At 42.9% G+C, this 18,139-nt stretch overlaps 1 protein-coding gene and 1 long non-coding RNA gene across 2 annotated transcripts in view; one reads left to right on the forward strand and one right to left on the reverse strand.

Annotated features, from left to right (window-relative positions):
• Window positions 1-5,546: 5,546 nt before the first annotated feature.
• LOC112933272 (uncharacterized) lies at window positions 5,547-16,700 on the reverse strand. The gene is made up of 3 exons (XR_003237626.2): window positions 16,552-16,700; window positions 14,792-14,973; window positions 5,547-5,982 (listed from the first exon to the last, which is right to left on the reverse strand). It is a non-coding gene; the product is annotated as an uncharacterized lncRNA (long non-coding RNA).
• A 220-nt stretch (window positions 16,701-16,920) lies between these two features.
• Window positions 16,921-18,139, forward strand: part of ANO10 (anoctamin 10) — a 229,601-nt gene continuing 228,382 nt past the window's right edge. Inside the window, exon 1 of the mRNA XM_026016370.2 lies at window positions 16,921-17,172. The gene's annotated coding sequence lies outside the window, so the exon portion shown is untranslated. The remainder of the gene's footprint in view (window positions 17,173-18,139) is intronic.

Here is an 18,139-nt window from a genome sequence, read left to right on the forward strand (position 1 = left end):
AGCACCTGCTCTCTGGATACCTATGAGCTAAGTATTTTTACCATTAAATACATAATTCAATTTTAATAAGCATTTCATTTTTCAGAAATTTTAAGGTACAAAAAGAGATTCATCACTGTACTTCATCCATATCTGGATATCCAGTATTGTGTACATTTGTTTTGATTTTGACAGTTAAAAATCGCATGAAAAAAAAATCGCATGAAAATGACAAATGTTTTAATGGGAAATCTAAAATTTCCAATTTGTATAATTTCTGACATTCTATAAACATATCTTGAAAAAGCTTCTTAATTTTTTGCAAATTTTGATCAAAGAAAATTAATACAAATTGCCTAATTTCAACAAATACCATCTACTACTTGCTTGTGATAAAACATATTTATTCATCTCCTCAATTATAGTGCTAGTTAGAAGATTATCTGTATAAATGAGTTTTTCGTAAATAAGTTTATGGTCTAGTAAGTCAATGATTATTGAAACATTTGATTTTAGAGAAGGCATGTTTTTCCCAGGAATAAGTTAGAGCTTGGGTTCACAGAAATGACATTAATAATTTTTAAACTATAATTTTTGAATATATTTTTTGATTTGCCAACATATAGCATAATACCCAGTGCTCATCCCATTAAGTGCCCCCCTCAGTGCTGGTCACCCAGTCACCCCAACCCCCTGCCCACCTCCCTTCCCACCACCCCTTGTTTGTTTCCCAGAGTTAGGTGTCTCTCATGTTCTGTCACCCTCTCTGATATTACCCACTTATTTTCTCTCCTTCCCCTATAATCCCTAACACTATTTTTTATATTCCCTATATGAGTGAAACCATGTAACGATTGTCCTTCTCCAATTGACTTACTTCACTCAACATAATACCCTCCAGTTCCATCGACGTGGAAGCAAGTGGTGGGTATTTGTCTTTTCTAATGGCTTAGTAATATTCCATTGTATACATAGACCACATCCTCTTTACCCATTCATCTGTTGAAGGAAATTGAGGCTCCTTCCACAGTTTGGCTATTGTGGACATTGCTGCTATAAACATAGGGGTGTAGGTGTCCCGGCATTTCACTACATCTGTATCTTTGGGGTATATCCCCAGTAGTACAATTACTCGGTCATAGGGTAGCTCTATTTTTTTTTAATTTTTATTTATTTATGATAGTCACAGAGAGAGAGAGAGAGAGGCAGAGACACAGGCAGAGGGAGAAGCAGGCTCCATGCACCGGGAGCCTGATGTGGGATTCGATCCCGGGTCTCCAGGATCGCGCCCTGGGCCAAAGGCAGGCGCCAAACCACTGCGCCACCCAGGGATCCCTCTATTTTTAACTCTTTGAGAAACCTCCACACAGTTTTCCAGAGTGGCTGTACCAGTTCACATTCCCACCAAAGTGCAAGAGGGTTCCCCTTTCTCCACATCCTCTCCAACATTTGTTGTTTCCTGTCTTGTTAATTTTCACCATTATCACTGGTGTGAGGGGGTGGTTTTCATTTGTATTTCCCTGATGGCAAGTGATGCAGAGCATTTTCTCATGTGCTTGTTGGCCATGTCTATGTCTTCCTCTGTGAAATTTCTGTTCATGTCTTTTGCCCATTTCGTGATTGGATTGTTTGTTTCTTGGGTGTTGAGTTTAAAAAGCTCTTTAAATATCTTGAATACTAGCCCTGTATCTGATATGTCATTTGCAAATATCTTCTCTCATTCTGTAGGTTGTCTTTTAGTTTTGTTGACTGTTGCCAGTTTTTATCTCGATTAGTCCCAACAATTCATTTTTGCTTTTGTTTCCCTTGCCTTCATAGATGTGCCTTGCAAGAAGTTGCTGTGGCCAAGTTCAAAAAGGGTGTTGCCTGTGTTCTCTTCTAGGATTTTGATGGAATCTTGTCTCACATTTAGATCTTTCATCCATTTTGAGTTTATTTTTGTGTCTGGTGTAAGAGAATGGTCCAGTTTCATTCTTCTGCACATGGCTGTCCAATTTTCCCAGCACCATTTATTGAATAGACTGTCCTTTTTCCAGTGGATATTCTTTCCTGTTTTGTTGAATATTAGTTGACCATAGAGTTGAGGACTCATTTCTGGATTCTCTATTCTGTTCCATTGATCTATGTGTCTGTTTTTGTGCCAGGACCACACTGTCTTGATGACCACAGCTTTGTAGTACAACCTGAAATCTGGCATTGTGATGCCCCCAGATATGGTTTTCTTTTTTAATATTCCCCTGGCTATTCAGGGTCTTTTCTGATTCCACAAAAGTCTTAAGATTATTTGTTCTAACTCTCTGAAGAAAGTCCGTGGTATTTGATAGGGATTGCATTAAATGTGTAAATTGCCCTAGGTAGCATTGACATTTTCACAATATTAATTCTTCCAATCCATGAGCACGGAATGTTTTTCCAGCTCTTTGTGTCTTCAATTTCTTTCAGAAGTGTTCTGTAGTTTTTAGGGTATAGATCCTTTACCTCTTTGGTTAGGTTTATTCCTAGGGATCTTATGCTTTTGGGTGCAATTGTGAATGGGATTGACTCTTCAATTTCTCCTTCTTCAGTCTCATTGTTAGTGTATAGAAACGCCACTGATTTCTGGGCATTGATTTTGTATCCTGCCACACTGCCGAACTGCTGTATGAGTTCTAGCAATCTTGGGGTGGAGTCTTTTGGGTTTTCTATGGACAGTATCATGTCATCTGCAAAGAAGGAGTTTGACTTCTTCTTTGCCAATTTGAATGCCTTTTATTTCTTTTTGTTGCCTGATTGCTGAGGCTAGGACTTTAGAAATCAGGCTATGATTTAGTACTATGTTGAGTAGCAGTGGTGAGAGTGGACATCCCTGTCGTGTTCCTGATCTTAGTGGGAAGGCTCCCAGTGTTTCCCCACTGAGAAGGATATTTGCTGTGGGCTTTTTGTAGATGGCTTTTAAGATGCTGAGGAATGTTCCCTCTATCCCTACACTCTGAGGAGTTGGGATCAGGAATGGATGCTGTATTTTGTCACATGCTTTCTCTGCATCTATTGAGAGGATTTATGGTTCTTGTTTTTTCTCTTGTGGAGGTGATCTATCACATTGATTACTTTACGAGTGTTGAAGCAACGTTGTATCCCGGGGATAAATCCTACTTGGTCATGGTGAATAATCTTCTTAATGTACTGTTGGATCCTATTAGCTAGTATCTTGTTGAGAATTTTTGCATCCGTGTTCATCAGGGATATTGGTCTATAATTCTCCTTTTGGGTGGGGTCTTTGGTTTTGGAATTAAGGTGATTCTGGCCTTATTGAACGAGTTTGAAAGTATTCAATCCCTTTCTATCTTTTGGAGCAGCTTTAGCAGAATAGGTATTGTTTCTTCTTTAAACGTTTGATTGAATTCCCCTGGGAAGCCATCTGGTCCTGGACTTTTGTGTCTTGGGAGGTGTGTGAGGACTGCTTCAGTTTCCTCCCTGGTTATTGGCCTGTTCATGTTTTCTATTTTTCCTGTTCCAGTTTTGGTAGTTTGTGGTTTTCCAGAAATATGTCCATTTCTTCTAGATTGCCTAATTTTTTGGCAGATAGCTGCTCATAATATGTTTTTAAAATTGTTTGTATTTTATTGGTATTGGTGGTGATCTCTCCTTTTTCATTCATGATTTTATTAAGTAGAGTCTTTTATCTTTTGTTTTTAATAAGGCTGGCTAATGGTTTATCTATCTTATTAATTCTTTGAAAGAACCAACTCCTGGTTTTGTTGATCTGTTCTACAGTTCTTCTGGTCTCTATTTAATTGAGTTCTGCTCTAATCTCTATTAACTCTCTTCTCCTGAGTGTAGGTTTTATTTGCTGTTCTTTCTCCAGTTCCTTTAGGTGCAAGGTTAGCATGTGTTTTTGAGTTTTTTTTTCCAATTTTTTGAGGATGCTTGTATTGTGATGTATTTCCCTCTCAGAACTGTTTTTGCTGTATCCCAAAGATTTTGAAGGGTTGTATCTTCATTCTCATTAGTTTCCATGAATCTTTTATTATTTATTTATTTATTTTTTAAAAGATTTTATTTATTTACTCATGAGAGACACACAGAGAGAGAGAGAGAGAGAGGCAGAGACACAGGCAGAGGGAGAAGCAGGCTCCATGCAGGGAGCCCAACATGGGACTCCATCCGGTGTCTCCAGGTTCACGCCCTGGGCAGAAGGCGGTGCTAAACCGCTGCACCATGAATCTTTTCAATTCTTCTCTAATTTCCCAGTTGACCCTTTCATCTTTTAGCAAGATCCTCTTTAACCTCCACGTGTTTGAATTTCTTCCAAATCTCTTCTTGTGATTGAGTTCAAGTTTCAAAGCATTACGGTCTGAAAATATGCAGGGTATTATCCCAATCATTTGGTATTGGTTAAGACCTGATTTGTGACCCAGTATGTGGTCAGTTCTGGAGAAAGTCCATGTGCACTTGAGAAGAATGTGTATTCAGTTGCGTTTGGATGTAAAGTTCTGTAAATATCTGTGAAATCCATCTGGTCCAGTGTATCATTTAAAGCTCTTGTTTCTTTGGATATGTTGTGCTTAGAATATCTGTCATTTGCAGAAAGCACCGTGTTGAAGTCTCCCAGTATTAGTGCATTATTATCTAAGTATGTTTTTCCTTTGTTTATTAATTGATTGATATACTTGGCAGCTCCCACATTAGGGGCATAAATACTCATGATTTTTAGGTACTCTTGTTGGATAGTTCCTTTAAGTATGATATACTGTCCCTATTCATGTCTTACTACAGTCTTTGGGATAAACTTTAATTTATCTGATATGAGGATTGCTACCCCTGCTTTCTTTTGAGAACCATTTGAATGGTAAATGGTTCTCCAACCGTTCAGTTTTAGGTTGTAGGTGTCCTTAGGTCTAAAATGAGTCTCTTGTAGACAGCAAACAGAGGTGTCTTGCTTTTTTATCCAGTCTGAAACCCTGCGTCTTTTGATGGGATTTTTAAACCCATTGACGTTCAGAGTTACTATTGAAAGATATGAATTTGTGTCATCATAATACCTATTCAATCCCTATTTTTTGTGGATTTTTTCTTTGGGCTTTCTCTTTCTTTTACAGAGTCCCCCTTAATATTTCTTGCAGATCTGGTTTGGTGGTTACATATTCTTTCAGTTTCTGCCTATCTTGGAAGCTCTTTATCTCTCCTTCTATTCTGAATGAGAGCCTTGCTGGATAAAGCATTCTTGGCTGTATGTTCTTCTCATTTAGGACGCTGAATATATCCTGCCAGCCTTTTCTGGCCTGCCAGGTCTCTGTGGAGAGGTCTGCTGTTAATCTAATATTTCTCTTGTCTCTTGCTGCTTTAAGGATTTTCTTTTTATCTTTGAAATTTGCAAGTTTCACTATTAAATGTCAAGGTGCTGGGATCCCTGGGTGGCGTAGCGGTTTAGCGCCTGTCTTTGGCCCAGGGCGCGATCCTGGAGACCCGGGATCAAATCCCACGTTGGGCTCCTGGTGCATGGAGCCTGCTTCTCCCTCTGCCTGTGTCTCTGCCTCTCTCTCTCTCTGATAAATTTATTTATCATAAATAAATAAAAAAAATGAATGTCAAGGTGTTTAAACTATAATTTAATTAGAAAAATAAGATACCTCATTTTAATGAGCTTGTATTTGAAACCACAAAAATAAATACAAATTTATAGAAATACAAATAAATACAAATTTCTTGATACTTCTCTAGGCTTCCAGGAAAACCTAATTGATTCCATTTTGGAGATTTAATAATTATTCATTCTTTGCTGCCCACAATATTTTTATACTGTATTCAGAACATGTAGTAAGTCCCACTAGTTCTAGGGGGTAAATGGCAACTTTCTGATTTATCATCCAACAATAGTCACTTTTTTTGCTCCTAATTTGTTTTATTTAAGGTGAAAACTTGAAGCAACATGTGAGAGATCCCATGGATCAGCTGGAGCTGTTAGGTTAGGTCCACAAAGTAGAGTTTCTGAGAATCATTTTCCATCTCTGAGCCATGAAGTGCCTGCAAACCGAAGAAGAAACCACTCAGCGTGGATATAGTGCACACAGCTCTGTCACCCCTCTAATCAATTAGGTGAGAGCAAAGTACACCTGATTTTTTTATCACTTGGGTCCTTCCTTTTTCTTCTTAAATTTGCCCCTAATTTCTCCATGATTGTATTGGGTTTAAGTGGCTCCTGTCCAATGGTGACAAAGGCCTGGTTTGTTTTCAGATTTTGGGGCTTGCAATACACTAAAAAATAAAGAAATGTTAAAAGTAGGGAATTAAAATTTTTTAATTGTTAAATTGAAATATTCATATTTAAGAAAATATGTCTTTAAAACAAAAATACAAGACAATATAATTATATGAATTACAAGGTAAAGAAAGGATTGATGAAAAACACTAAATTGATTATATATAACCATTATTATTGTGTTTTGTTAATAGGACACAAATAGAAAGTTATCTGATAGACATCTTCCAATTCTATATGTATATTTCTATAACTGCTTCTGTACCCTCAGGGATGACATGTTAGCTCAAATTTGGGGGCATTTGTGAATGTGGAATATGAGCCAATGGACTCCTTTGACCTGTAATGACCTGTGTAGTGGATGCAGGCAGAGCCCAGCCATATCCCCTCAGGACTGTCCATCTAAACTGACTGCCATTGGCCACCATCTGTATCTCATTGCCTAAGGGCACCTCTGATGGCAGGAGTACTGGCTTCCCACAAAGATGGTGGCCCAAAGTAACAGAGAACTAACCTTCTCAGCCAGCAGTCCTCAGGCAGGACACTGTGAGGTGTGTTTTCCACTGACCCTGGAGTTGCTCGGTTGGTTTCATCCCCAGCTACCTGTAGGAGTGATCTGCATGATGACACACCCTCATTCCCAGTCTCTCTTCTTCTCTCCTCTACCTGTGTCCTCTGGTTCTCCTCTCAAATGAACTGCTTGCCCTCAATTCCTTGTCTCAGGACCTGCTTCTGAGGACACCCACACTAGGACAATGCTGTTTCTTGTTTTGTTTTGTTCTGTTTTGTTTGTCTATTTGTTGAGGATTCACTGTATAAAAGTACTTACCTCTTACACACTGGACTACTCAGAGAAGCTACTGCAGCTTACCAACTTGCAGGAACAAAATAAACCAAAACTATAATGTCAGGTCAGGTCAGATGGTTAAAACATTGCCATTTTCTATTTCATCATGTAGATTAAAGGCTTAGACTTTATAAAAGTCACAGTTAATTTTCATCTATCACCTAGGTTTACTGGACAATACTTAAATAGCAGAGTAATATGTGTAGGGTATATTGGGAGAAGTCAGATGGAGGGATTGTCTCTGTCTAAGATCCATGGAAGGACTTGAAATGATGCTCAGGACCCTCTAGGGTGGTAGCACCAATATTTGACATAAGTGCTGAACAAACTAGACACCAGGCCTTGGAGACTCAAGCTAGGCTCCCAATGTTTTGTTTGCTGTAAAGGAGGGAAGTAGATGCCAACAACAAGATGTCCTAAGAGGTGTGGGAGTTGTTACATGTGGGTTCTCCTATAGTACATTTATTTCTCCTACTCCCATTATTCTTTATCTTATGATTAGGTGTGCAGATGCCTTGCTCCCCTACACATGTGTGATCTCGGGGAGTGGTCACCAGTGGGGAATGCATGAGTAAAGGAAAGCAGCAAATTTGAAAGTTACTGGATGAAACTGCATTGTTTTTGGTTTTAGATTTCTTCATTTGTCTTCATTTGGATTGTTCCTGGTGGGTGGGAATGTGTGGAGGAGTGGACAAGAATTCCAGGTAGAGGAAAGGTATGAGTATACATACACGTACCCCACCCCTTATGTGTGGGTATGTGTGGGAGGGCGGATAGGAAGGAAGGAGGGAGGAGGAGGGCCAGGGGAAGGGAGGGAGGGAAGGGGAAAAGAGGGGGAATGGAAGAAGGGAAGGAGGGAGGGAGGGAAAGAGGAGGGAAGGAGCGAAGGAAGGAGGGAGGGAGGGAGGGAGGGATGAGGGAGAATTGGAGGGAAGGAAAGGAGGGGAAGGAGAGGAGAAGGAGGGAAGGAAAGACAGCGGGGAGAAAGACCTACTTCCTCTGCCTACTCTCCTATAGCTTTTACTTTTGTAGTAAGTGTCTGTTATCTAACCTTCTTTCAAATTAAAAGACATGTGAAAAGGAAATCCAGTAATCTTTAATCCTCTTACAAAGTCTTGTTAACTCTGAAGTTCTGGTACCTGTGCAGGCAGTAGAATATATAATTTACCTTTAAACAATACAAGTTTGGGGCAGCCCTGGTGGCTCAGCGGTTTAGCACTGCCTTCAGCCCAGGGCGTGATCCTGGAGATCTGGGATTGAGTCCCACGTCAGGCTCCCTGCATGGAGCCTGCTTCTCCCTCTGCCTGTGTCTCTGCCTCTCTCTCTCTCTCTGTGTCTCTTATGAATAAATAAAATAAAAATCCTAAAAAAAAACAATACAAGTTTGAACTGTGAGGCTCCACTTATACATGGATTTCTTTTACAGTACAGTAAATGTATTTTCTCTTTCTTATGATTTTCTTAACATTTTCTTTTCTCTAGCTTATTTTATTGTAAGAATGCAGTATATAATCCGTATAACATGCAAAAATATGTTAATAGACGTTTATGCTATCAGAAAGGCTTCTGTTCAATAGGAGGTTATTAGTAGTTAACTTTGGGGAGAGTCCTAAGCTGTACACATGTTTTTGATTGCCTGGGGGCTTGGTGCCCCATCCCCTTGTGTTGCTCAAGTGTGAACTGCACTTCTGTTGGGAAACTCATGAGTTGTATTGATAGCAGGACTATTTGTAATTCTTGGGAAACAATTTTACATGGGTCTTTTGCATGCCTGCATATCTTCTGAGTAAAGGCACTGAAAGTTTTTGTTCCAAATTATCTTTTGAAAGATGTTTGTACAGAAAACAGCCTTGAAGCTAGAGCTGGTGTCTCTGTGTGGAGTAGAGGGCAGACTTGTTTTCTGTTTAGGATCACAAAGATAATGTTTCCCTCAGAGGTAAAGATTGAGTAGGCTTGCTAACAGCCCCATTACAAGGCCAGAGTTACTAAACTCAGAGTTTCTGAGCTATGATGCACACCCAGTGAGTCTGAAGGATCCACCTGGGCTGCTCCACATTGCCTCCATGGGAGGTGGGGACCAAGGGGAACTCACACATAGAGCTCACATTGCGGACTATGCGGTGAGTAATTAAGTCCTCTGTCTTTGAACCAGGAGTCTCTTGTCTTCTGTTGGCATCCATGCAACTGTGACAGTTAACTTATTAGCTCATAAGTATGGTAGCATGTCATACCCTTTGGGATTCTTGACACTAATGATATAGATTTTGATAGTTGAAGATATCCATCTCGATCAAAATCTAATATTTAGGATGAGCAGTTCTCTTCAGGTGAGCAATTTCATAGAGGAATTCTATTACATCAATGGCTTTATTCCAGGAATGTATTAGATACAGAGAAGACACAGAAAAGACCCATTAGCCATTTAGCCTGTTCCCTGCTAAGACAGGAAATTGAAATAACGCTGGGAGCCAAATTATTCCTTGGTTATTTGGTGGATGTCAAATGGTCATTACTCTATATTATAGGTTTCCAGTAAAAACATGGTAGAGAGAACACAACACTTTCCCCAGGATATTAAAAATATTTGTATCCTACTTGGTCTACTCTAGCAAATAGGTGTTTGTATTCAACAGTTACAGGGAGGATGGAAACAGTTTACATATTTCTTTCTAGGAGGATGAGATAGATGTTTTAATACATGAACATAAATTTCTGTTTTTCATTCCTAGATATCAAAGTGGAAAAAATAAAAACAATTTTTTTTGGTTTAATTCACCAGTCTATGATATTTCAGGTGTAGCAGCCCAAACTGGCTAAAACCTTCACTCTGACAAAAGTAGGAGACTCCTGAACTGCAAAACCACACAACACAAATGGGAGTGCACCCAAGGCAGTGAGGCTCAGTAGGGACACAGGCAGAAGTACAGTAAGCACACTCACGGTTGCAGGTCTCAGATAGGGCCAGGGGTGCTCCACGGTACCCGTGACAGAGGCTGTACAAAGCCAGGTCCCAGAGCAGCATCATGCAAAGTATAAAAGTAGAAGCAAGGGTGCAGGGCTGCATGAGGACACACACAGACACGCCATTTATGTGCAGGAAGCAGTCTGCCAGTGAGCAGGGAGAGGACTGTACCATGAGCAGCCCTCCAGTGGCCTGTTTTTTGGATGAGGAACAGGAAAGGCCAGGCTATTCACCAACTCAATACTGAGCCAGAGGAAAAGCTTCCAGCCAGGAACCTGGACCCTACCAACACCTCCTGCGTGTGGCTCACATGGAAGACAGTGAGACAGAAGACAAACAAGCTGGTGGCATTTGAGAAGAAGTGAAAGGAAAAGAAAAGTTATCAAAGAATTAAAGGAACACTGGAAATAGTCCCTGGAAGAACAGAGATGGAAGCAAATTCAGGAGGAGCCATGGAGAGCAGGAACAAAAACAGCAAAATAGTTTAAAGGGATTAGAGAGACCAGGTTACAATTCTGAATAAGGAGGTGAGAGAAGGCCTCATTGAGAAAACGACATTTTGAATAGTCTTGGAGGAGTGAAGGAGTTAGTGGTATGCTAGGGGAGAGTGCTCCAGGCAGAGGGAATAGCAGGTGCAAAGGCCCAGCTTGAGGCAGGGACAACAGTGTTATTTGGTGCTAATATATTCACAAGTATGTTATCTCACTGTGAATTCTACACATAAGCATTCCAGACTCCCTTTCTTTGTCTTGTTTAATGCCTTTTTCTGCTCTAAATCCAACCACCTTGGCTTTATTTGCATTTATTGCATTTTATTTGCAAACTTATATTTGCCTGGCATGTCTTTGACAATCCTTTTAAAACTTTAAAAATTATTCTAAGTTGTCTCTCACAGAGAGTATAGCACTGAGTTTTCACATTCAATTTGAACATTTTATTTATTAGCAAATGATTTAGGCACGTTTACCATAATTGATGGGTTAAATATGTTCGACTTACTGCTCTCACACTATTTCATGTTCCCCATTCTCATTCTACTTGACCTGGCACAGCTCCTTCTTCATTCATGTTCTTCACTTGTTTCTGAGACACCCCCTTTTCTACTCTCTTGGCTTACCTCCCATCTCACTGGCCAGTCCTTGCAAAGCTCTTTTGCTGTTCTTCCCCTTGTTTCGACCTCTCGCTGTTGGGGCTGAGGACCAGGACTCATTCCTTGTCCTCTTCCCTAATGGCTTCTGGACCTCTGGTGGACCCATTCAGCCTATAGCTTCAAACATCTGCTCTCTGCTGATAATCCACGAATGCATTTCTCCAGCTGTACCCTCTTTCCTGACTGCCAGGGGCCTGTATTCCAACCCAGATTTCCAAAAGGCATCTTAAACAGTGTGTCCAACACAGAGGGCCTGACTTTCCTCCAAACCCACTCCTCCCACAGTTTTCCTGACCTCACTAATGACAGTGCTGTCACTTGACTTTTTTCTCTCGTACTTTACATCCAACGTGTCCAAATTCCTGAGAACTCTACCTTCAGGATATTTCTAGAATCTATATCTCATCATTGTACTGCTACCTCTGGTATAATCTATTTCTCGCCTTAATTACTACAATAGTCTGCTTCCATCTTTATGTCTCTTCTGTGTGTTCTTGACACAGAAATCTGAGTGATCCTTTTCAGTTGTGAGTCAGATAATCTTACCCATATGCCCATTCCTCAACAGCCCTCTATTTCTTTCAGAATAAAAGCTAAATAAAGGAACCTACTAATAAAATTCATTATTACTAAGAAAAAAAATCACATGAATATCTTCATGGATGATGAAAAGACATATTACAAAAATTCAGCATTCATGCTTGACAAGAAAAAAAACTTTCAATAAAATAAGAATTCATGGATTCTTACTTAATAATAAAATATATTTATCTCCCACCCAAGGTCAACCTCCTACATGCTCAGTAAACACCAGAGGTATTTCCTTAATGCCAGAAAGAAGAAAAGAAAGCAGGAAACTTATAATTATTTCCAAATTATGTGACTGTAAGCTTGGAAATCTTAAAGAAATAAACTACCATAAATTGTAAAAGATTTTATTCGTGTCACAAACTATTATGCAAAAATTAATGTTCATACGATAGCCAATAGCCAAATAAAGCTATGCTGGAAGAAAAGTTCTCATTTACACTAATAACAAGAAAGATAAACTAACTAGGAATAAATGTCATGAAAAATGTGATTTACGTGAAGGTTTTTATGTAAAGATGTACTGGAAGTGGCTGGAAGCCTAGAAATAACACCAGGGGGATCCCTGGGTGGCGCAGCGGTTTGGCGCCTGCCTTTGGCCCGGGGCGCGATCCTGGAGACCTGGGATCGAGTCCCACGTCGGGCTCCTGGTGCATGGGGCCTGCTTCTCCCTCTGCCTGTGTCTCTGCTTCTCTCTCTCTCACTGTGTGCCTGTCATAAATAAATAAAATTAAAAAAAAAAATAAAAAAAAATAAAAAAAAAAGAAATAACACCAGGTTCTTTAGGAGGATGCACTAACTTGAGATCAGGTAGGAAGCAAAAACCATCTTCCTATGGCTCCTGACCCTTCCGTTGGAGAGAAAAGTTGTGGTTTCCTTCCAGCAAGTTTCAGGCTATTCTCAAGCTTTCTGGGTGTCAAGAAGCAGTGGTGGCTGTAGCAGCTTCTTGATCCAACTCTGAAATCCTGGATCACAGGTTAAAGTGTCCATTTTCCACATTTAGGCAGTGGCTGTGATTCTAGCCCAGGCCCATACATAGTTGGTATTGGAAATGGTTGCAGGAATCAGGCCCTTGAGATGGAAATCTGGGATTGCATCTGACCTGGCTAGGTTTGAAGAGAATGGTAACCTTGTCATCACTAACAAGGCATACTATGAATCTAGGGCACACAGTGGGAAAAGTTACATACATGATCACCTGTGGTCACCTGGAGAGAACAGTTTACTGAAGGCAAGGCTTCAGCAGCTGCTACACCAGACACTTATGATGGGAATCAGGGATTCAGAAACTGTCAGGGGGAACTGGCCTTCTCCTGCTATACTAGAGAGTTCAAAGAAAGAAAATGATATATTGCAAAAGTTCAAAAATACAGAAGGAAATTTAGTATATGATTATGATGGCATTTAAATCAGTAAGGAAAAGATGGGTTATTAAGTAAATCGTTGGGCAAATGTGTAGCTATCAAGATATAAAGTAAAGCCAGATCCATTCCACTTATATCACAACAAATTTCTGATGGGTCAACTTTTAAAAGGAAAAATATGAGGGGAACCTGGGTGGATCAGCCAGCTAAGGGTCTGCCTTCAGCTCAGGTCATGATCCCATGGTCCTGGGATCAAGTTCCACACTGGGCTCCCTGCTCAGCAGGGAGTCTGCAGCTTCTCCCTTTCCCTCTGCCTGCCATTTCACCTGCTTATGATCTCTCCCTTTTTGTCAAATAAATTAATAAAATCTTTTATAAAAGGAAAAATGTGAAATCATGAAATATTAAGAAGAAACCATGGAAGACTTTTCAAAGTAATCTCAGAAACGTAAAGGTCTTAGAAAAGTCTGATACAACCGGGAAATACTAAGTAGTAAAAGAAAAGTGTAGTAAAATTCACCAATTAGAAAAGGAAAAGGTCTGGTGGCAAAAAACACAAAACAAGCAAATAAAACAGCATAAGTAAAGTCAAATGACATGGTAAACTGAGAAAAAGTTTTGACATTCATACCTAAGAAAAGGACTATGTTTACTATTGTATAAAGTTTCTCTATCCAATAGAATGGACAAAATATACAAAAAGAGGATTCACAGAAAACAAAATACAAACTTCTCTTTCACATTCATAGTAAGAGAAACGCAAATTGAAATATTTTTTCATTTATCTGATTGGTAAATTTCAGTTCTGGCCAAAACGCAGTAAGTCCACTGCAGCCCGTGTATCCCACTGACTACTGATAAAACCTCTAGATAGAATACTCAAAAAAGGTTTTGCAACCTGGAGAAAGTGATGAAAACTCCTGATAGTTTTTTCTTCTTCCTTTTCTGTCCTGAGGCCAGTCCCAGTCACGGTGTCGCACTGCTATTGTACAGTGACTATACTTACAGTGGGTAAGTAAGACACAAAGAACACCTGTCCCCATGGACAGAGGAAGTGGGAACAGGGACCCTGTTGTGCAAAGAGCATGGGGAGAATCCCTGTTATTTTTTTCTCTTTTCCCTCAATACTGCCTTTATAGTTGCTCCAAGGACAGATACGCATGACAGATAGAAAGCCTAGGAAACTCCAAGAGAACCCTAGCTCTCTGGCCAGCAGAACTGGAAATAGGTCCTGGGAGCCAGAGAATTTGAAAATCCCCAAAAGGAGAGGAGATGGGAATCCCTAAATGTGTGTAGCAGGTTGTTATGCAGCATTAGGTAACTGATAACAGGGATCACTCAGATCAGCCATTTGTGTTGTCCAACAACTAATTTGTCATATTTATCACAAAGTTTTAATTTGTTAATTATAGAGATGCAATGAGATTGTCCATGTGAAAGATATTTTTTTATATTTCCATTCAAATTTTGTTTTTGTCAGTCCTTCTGGTCATATAAACAGCAGAAGATGAAGTTATAGGGAGAGATGGCCATTCAAGTTCAAGGGGTGAGAAGGTAGGAAGATTGCAATTTTAAAAAGCCTACTGAATAGTTAATGTCTAAACTTACTGGAACAGAAACAATTTGTCCCAATTTGCAGAAGAGAGAGAACTTCTGGACGTACCCATGCAGGACTTCCATGAGCATGACATGACAGGTCTCATGACAGCCACATGGGAACCGGTCAGTGGGGTGGTGAGCTGCCATGACAGAGCACTGGAGTTCCAGAAAGAACAGCAAACAGTCCCCTGTGTAGTAGCCAGCTTCTGTTCCTGTCCTCAAGTTCCCCTTCCTCCTGTCTTGAGCCTGGAAGACCCAGAGGAGGGGAGGATGAGTGGGAGGGCAGTCCTCACTGCTCTGGCTGGGCAGGCCCTGGAGGCATCCCTCTGGGCTGAGATGGGATGGGTGTAAGGTGGGGAGAAGTCCTTTTATTATTTTTTTTATTTTTAAGATTTTAAAAATTTATTTATTAATGAGAGACACACACACACACAGAGGCAGAGACACAGGCAGAGGGAGACAAGAAGCAGGCTCCATGTGGGGAGCCCGACGGGGGGCTTGATCCCCGGTCTCCAGGATCACGCCCTGGGCTGAAGGCAGGTGCTAAACCGCTGAGCCTCCCAGGCTGCCCGGGAGAAGTCCTTTTTTTTTTTTTTTTAATAAATTTTTTATTAGTGTTCAATTTACCAACATACAGAATAACACCCAGCGCTCATCCCGTCAAGTGCCCCCCTCAGTGCCCGTCACCCATTCCCCTCCACCCCCCGCCCTCCTCCCCTTCCACCACCCCTAGTTTGTTTCCCAGAGCTAGGAGTCTTCATGTTCTGTCTCCCTTCCTGATATTTCTCAGACATTTAGGGAGAAGTCCTTTTAAAGCCTTCTTTCAATGGACACCGAGGCGATAAAGAAGATGTGGTTTATGTATACAGTGGAATATTCTTCAGCCATTAGAAACGACAAATACCCACCATTTGCTTCAACGTGGATGGAACTGGAGGGTCTTATGCTGAGTGAAATGAGTCAATCGGAGAAGGACAAACATTATATGGTCTCATTCATTTGGGGAATAAAAAAAATAGTGAAAGGGAATAAAGGGGAAAGGAGAGAAAATGTGTGGGAAGTATCAGAAAGGGAGACAGAACATGAAGACTCCTAACTCTGGGAAACGAACTAGGGGGGTGGAAGGGGAGGAGGGCGGGGGGTGCGGGGTGACTGGGTGACGGGCACTGAGGGGGGCGCTTGGCGGGATGAGCACTGGGTGTTATTCCGTATGTTGGCAAATTGAACACCAATAAAAAAATAATAATAAAAGAACATAAAGCCTTCTTTGATTCCACTGAGAATTATTGCTTGCCTGGTGAGGATCTAAGGCTGTTCCAGGCACTGCAAATATATCAGTGGACAAAACTGACAAAAATCTCTGCCCTCGTGACGTTCACATTCTAGGGCAAGACTGACAGACAACATACAACAGGTGATGAGCGCTATGGAAAAAAGAAGTAGGAGAGCAGGCAGAGAGGTGGGGCCTGGAGGGGACGGCGCCTCCACTCCCGAGGGCTGGGAGCACAGAGAGCGCGTGCAGGACTGAGGAAGGCAGAGGGGGGTACAGCCAGGGCGGGAGCCCCGAGCAGCAGGGGGCCGAGGCCCAGGCGGGTCTGGGGAGGGCAGGGGTGCGGGGGACTTGTTCTTACACTTGACAGTGACAAGAAAAGTGGAGTCTGGACCGTAAGAGACTGAAAGAAGGAAATGGCGAGGCGGGAACCTAGAGGCTCCCCTGGTTATCCGCAAGCAGAGCCAGGGAAGGAAGGGGAAAGGCGAAGAATAATCCCTCCATCCGACCTCGCTTTCCGAAAGTTCCCGTCTACGAAAGTCCTACATTAGTACCTGTTTTCGCTACTGAAAGGAAGTCTGAGGAGGGCTGCCGCTCTCACTCCAGTAGCGAGGGTCTTCTGGAAGAGCCGGACACCCGCGTTCCCTCTCCGCGGCTCTACCAGGCTCCACCCCCTCTGCGCCCCGCCGCCCAGCGAGGCCCCAGCCCGCATCGGAGAGACAGCCCGTCGGACACGCCCCTCCCGCCGTGGGACCCCGCCGTGGGACCCGCCCCCCGAGTGACAGCCCTCAGGGCACGCCTCTTCCGCGCGCCGCCGCGTTCCCGCTCCCGGCGGAGGGCAAGCTGGGCTCGTCGCCTTTTTCCGCGGAGCCGTTTCCGTCCGGGCCGGGAGGACTCCCGCGAGGCCCCGCCCCCGCGAGGCCCCGCCCCCGCGAGGCCCCGCCCCCGCGAGGCCCCGCCCCGCTCCGTACGGCGCAGTGCCGGCCCCGCCTCTCGCGGCGTGGTCCGCTGTGCCTGCGCTCCGGCTCCTAGGCCCCGCCAGCCCCGTCAGCCCCGTCAGCCCCGCCACACCCAGCGTCCTGCGTCCGCCCCTGCCAAAGAGCGTCCGCGGGGGTTCCTCAGGGTCTCTCCCGCCCCGGGCCCGCCTCCGAAGGCGTGGAGCGCCGCTGCGGCCGGTACGTGGGGGAAGGGAGCGCAGACCCTCGCTGTCGGCGGCGGGGAGCCGGTCTGTGCGGTGCTGAGCTCGGGCTGCCTGGCGGCGGGGCGTCCTTCCGTCCCGGTGCACCCCCAGAGTTGGCAGCCCCAGGAGCGGGACGTGGGCCGGGATGGGGGCAGATGCGGGCTCGTGGGGTAGTCGCAGGGAGGGGGCTGGGAAGAAGGGCCTGCTCAGCGGGGCTCGGGACTGACGCCCCCCGGGGACGGTTGGGGGAAGTCAGACCCCTCGTGGCCGCACGAACTTGCGGGGTCAGGGTGATGGGGTGCCCAGGCTCTGCGCGGGGACGTAGCCTACGGCTCGAGGAATAAGCGCAAGCCAGGCACAGGGCCTGGGCACCTGAAAAGGTGGCTGCAGCAGAGCTGCCTTCCTGTGGGCTGCTGCTGTTTTCCTGGCGCCTCCCCGTGCCAGGACTGGGCTGCCCGGGCTGCTGCAAAACACTGCTCCCGCCGCCTGGACACTGGGCACAGGGTCCCACGTAATAAGTGCAGTGAGGTTCACCCAGGCTGAAAACAGTTCCCATTTGCTTAAACCTGCGGAGTTTAATTTTTAAGAATCTAGCCCCGTGGCGTTAAAAAAAAAAATCTTTATTATTTGCCTCTTTTCAATTTGAAGTCACACTAACCTACAGAACTCGATGTTTCTAAGGTTTTCTATTTTGTGAGTATGATACATAGTTTTCAATTCACGGTGGAAAGTAGATCATATCTGTGCAGACCAGCTATTGAAGAATGAATTTTAAAAGGTCTGAAATAATGGAAGGGAATAGAAAAGGCTTGGTCAATTGGAGTGTGTGTGCTTAAAAGAAAGCCAGTGAAACTTGTTTTTCATTGTAGAAACATGGAATATTGAGAAAAAGTATAGGGATAAAAGTTAAAATCCCAAGTAATTTCGCCAACTCTTAACATTTGGGTGCAAATCTTAATTCT

The sequence above is a fragment of the Vulpes vulpes genome, chromosome 11 (assembly GCF_048418805.1).
Source record: "Vulpes vulpes isolate BD-2025 chromosome 11, VulVul3, whole genome shotgun sequence".
Taxonomy (NCBI): Eukaryota; Metazoa; Chordata; class Mammalia; order Carnivora; family Canidae; genus Vulpes; species Vulpes vulpes.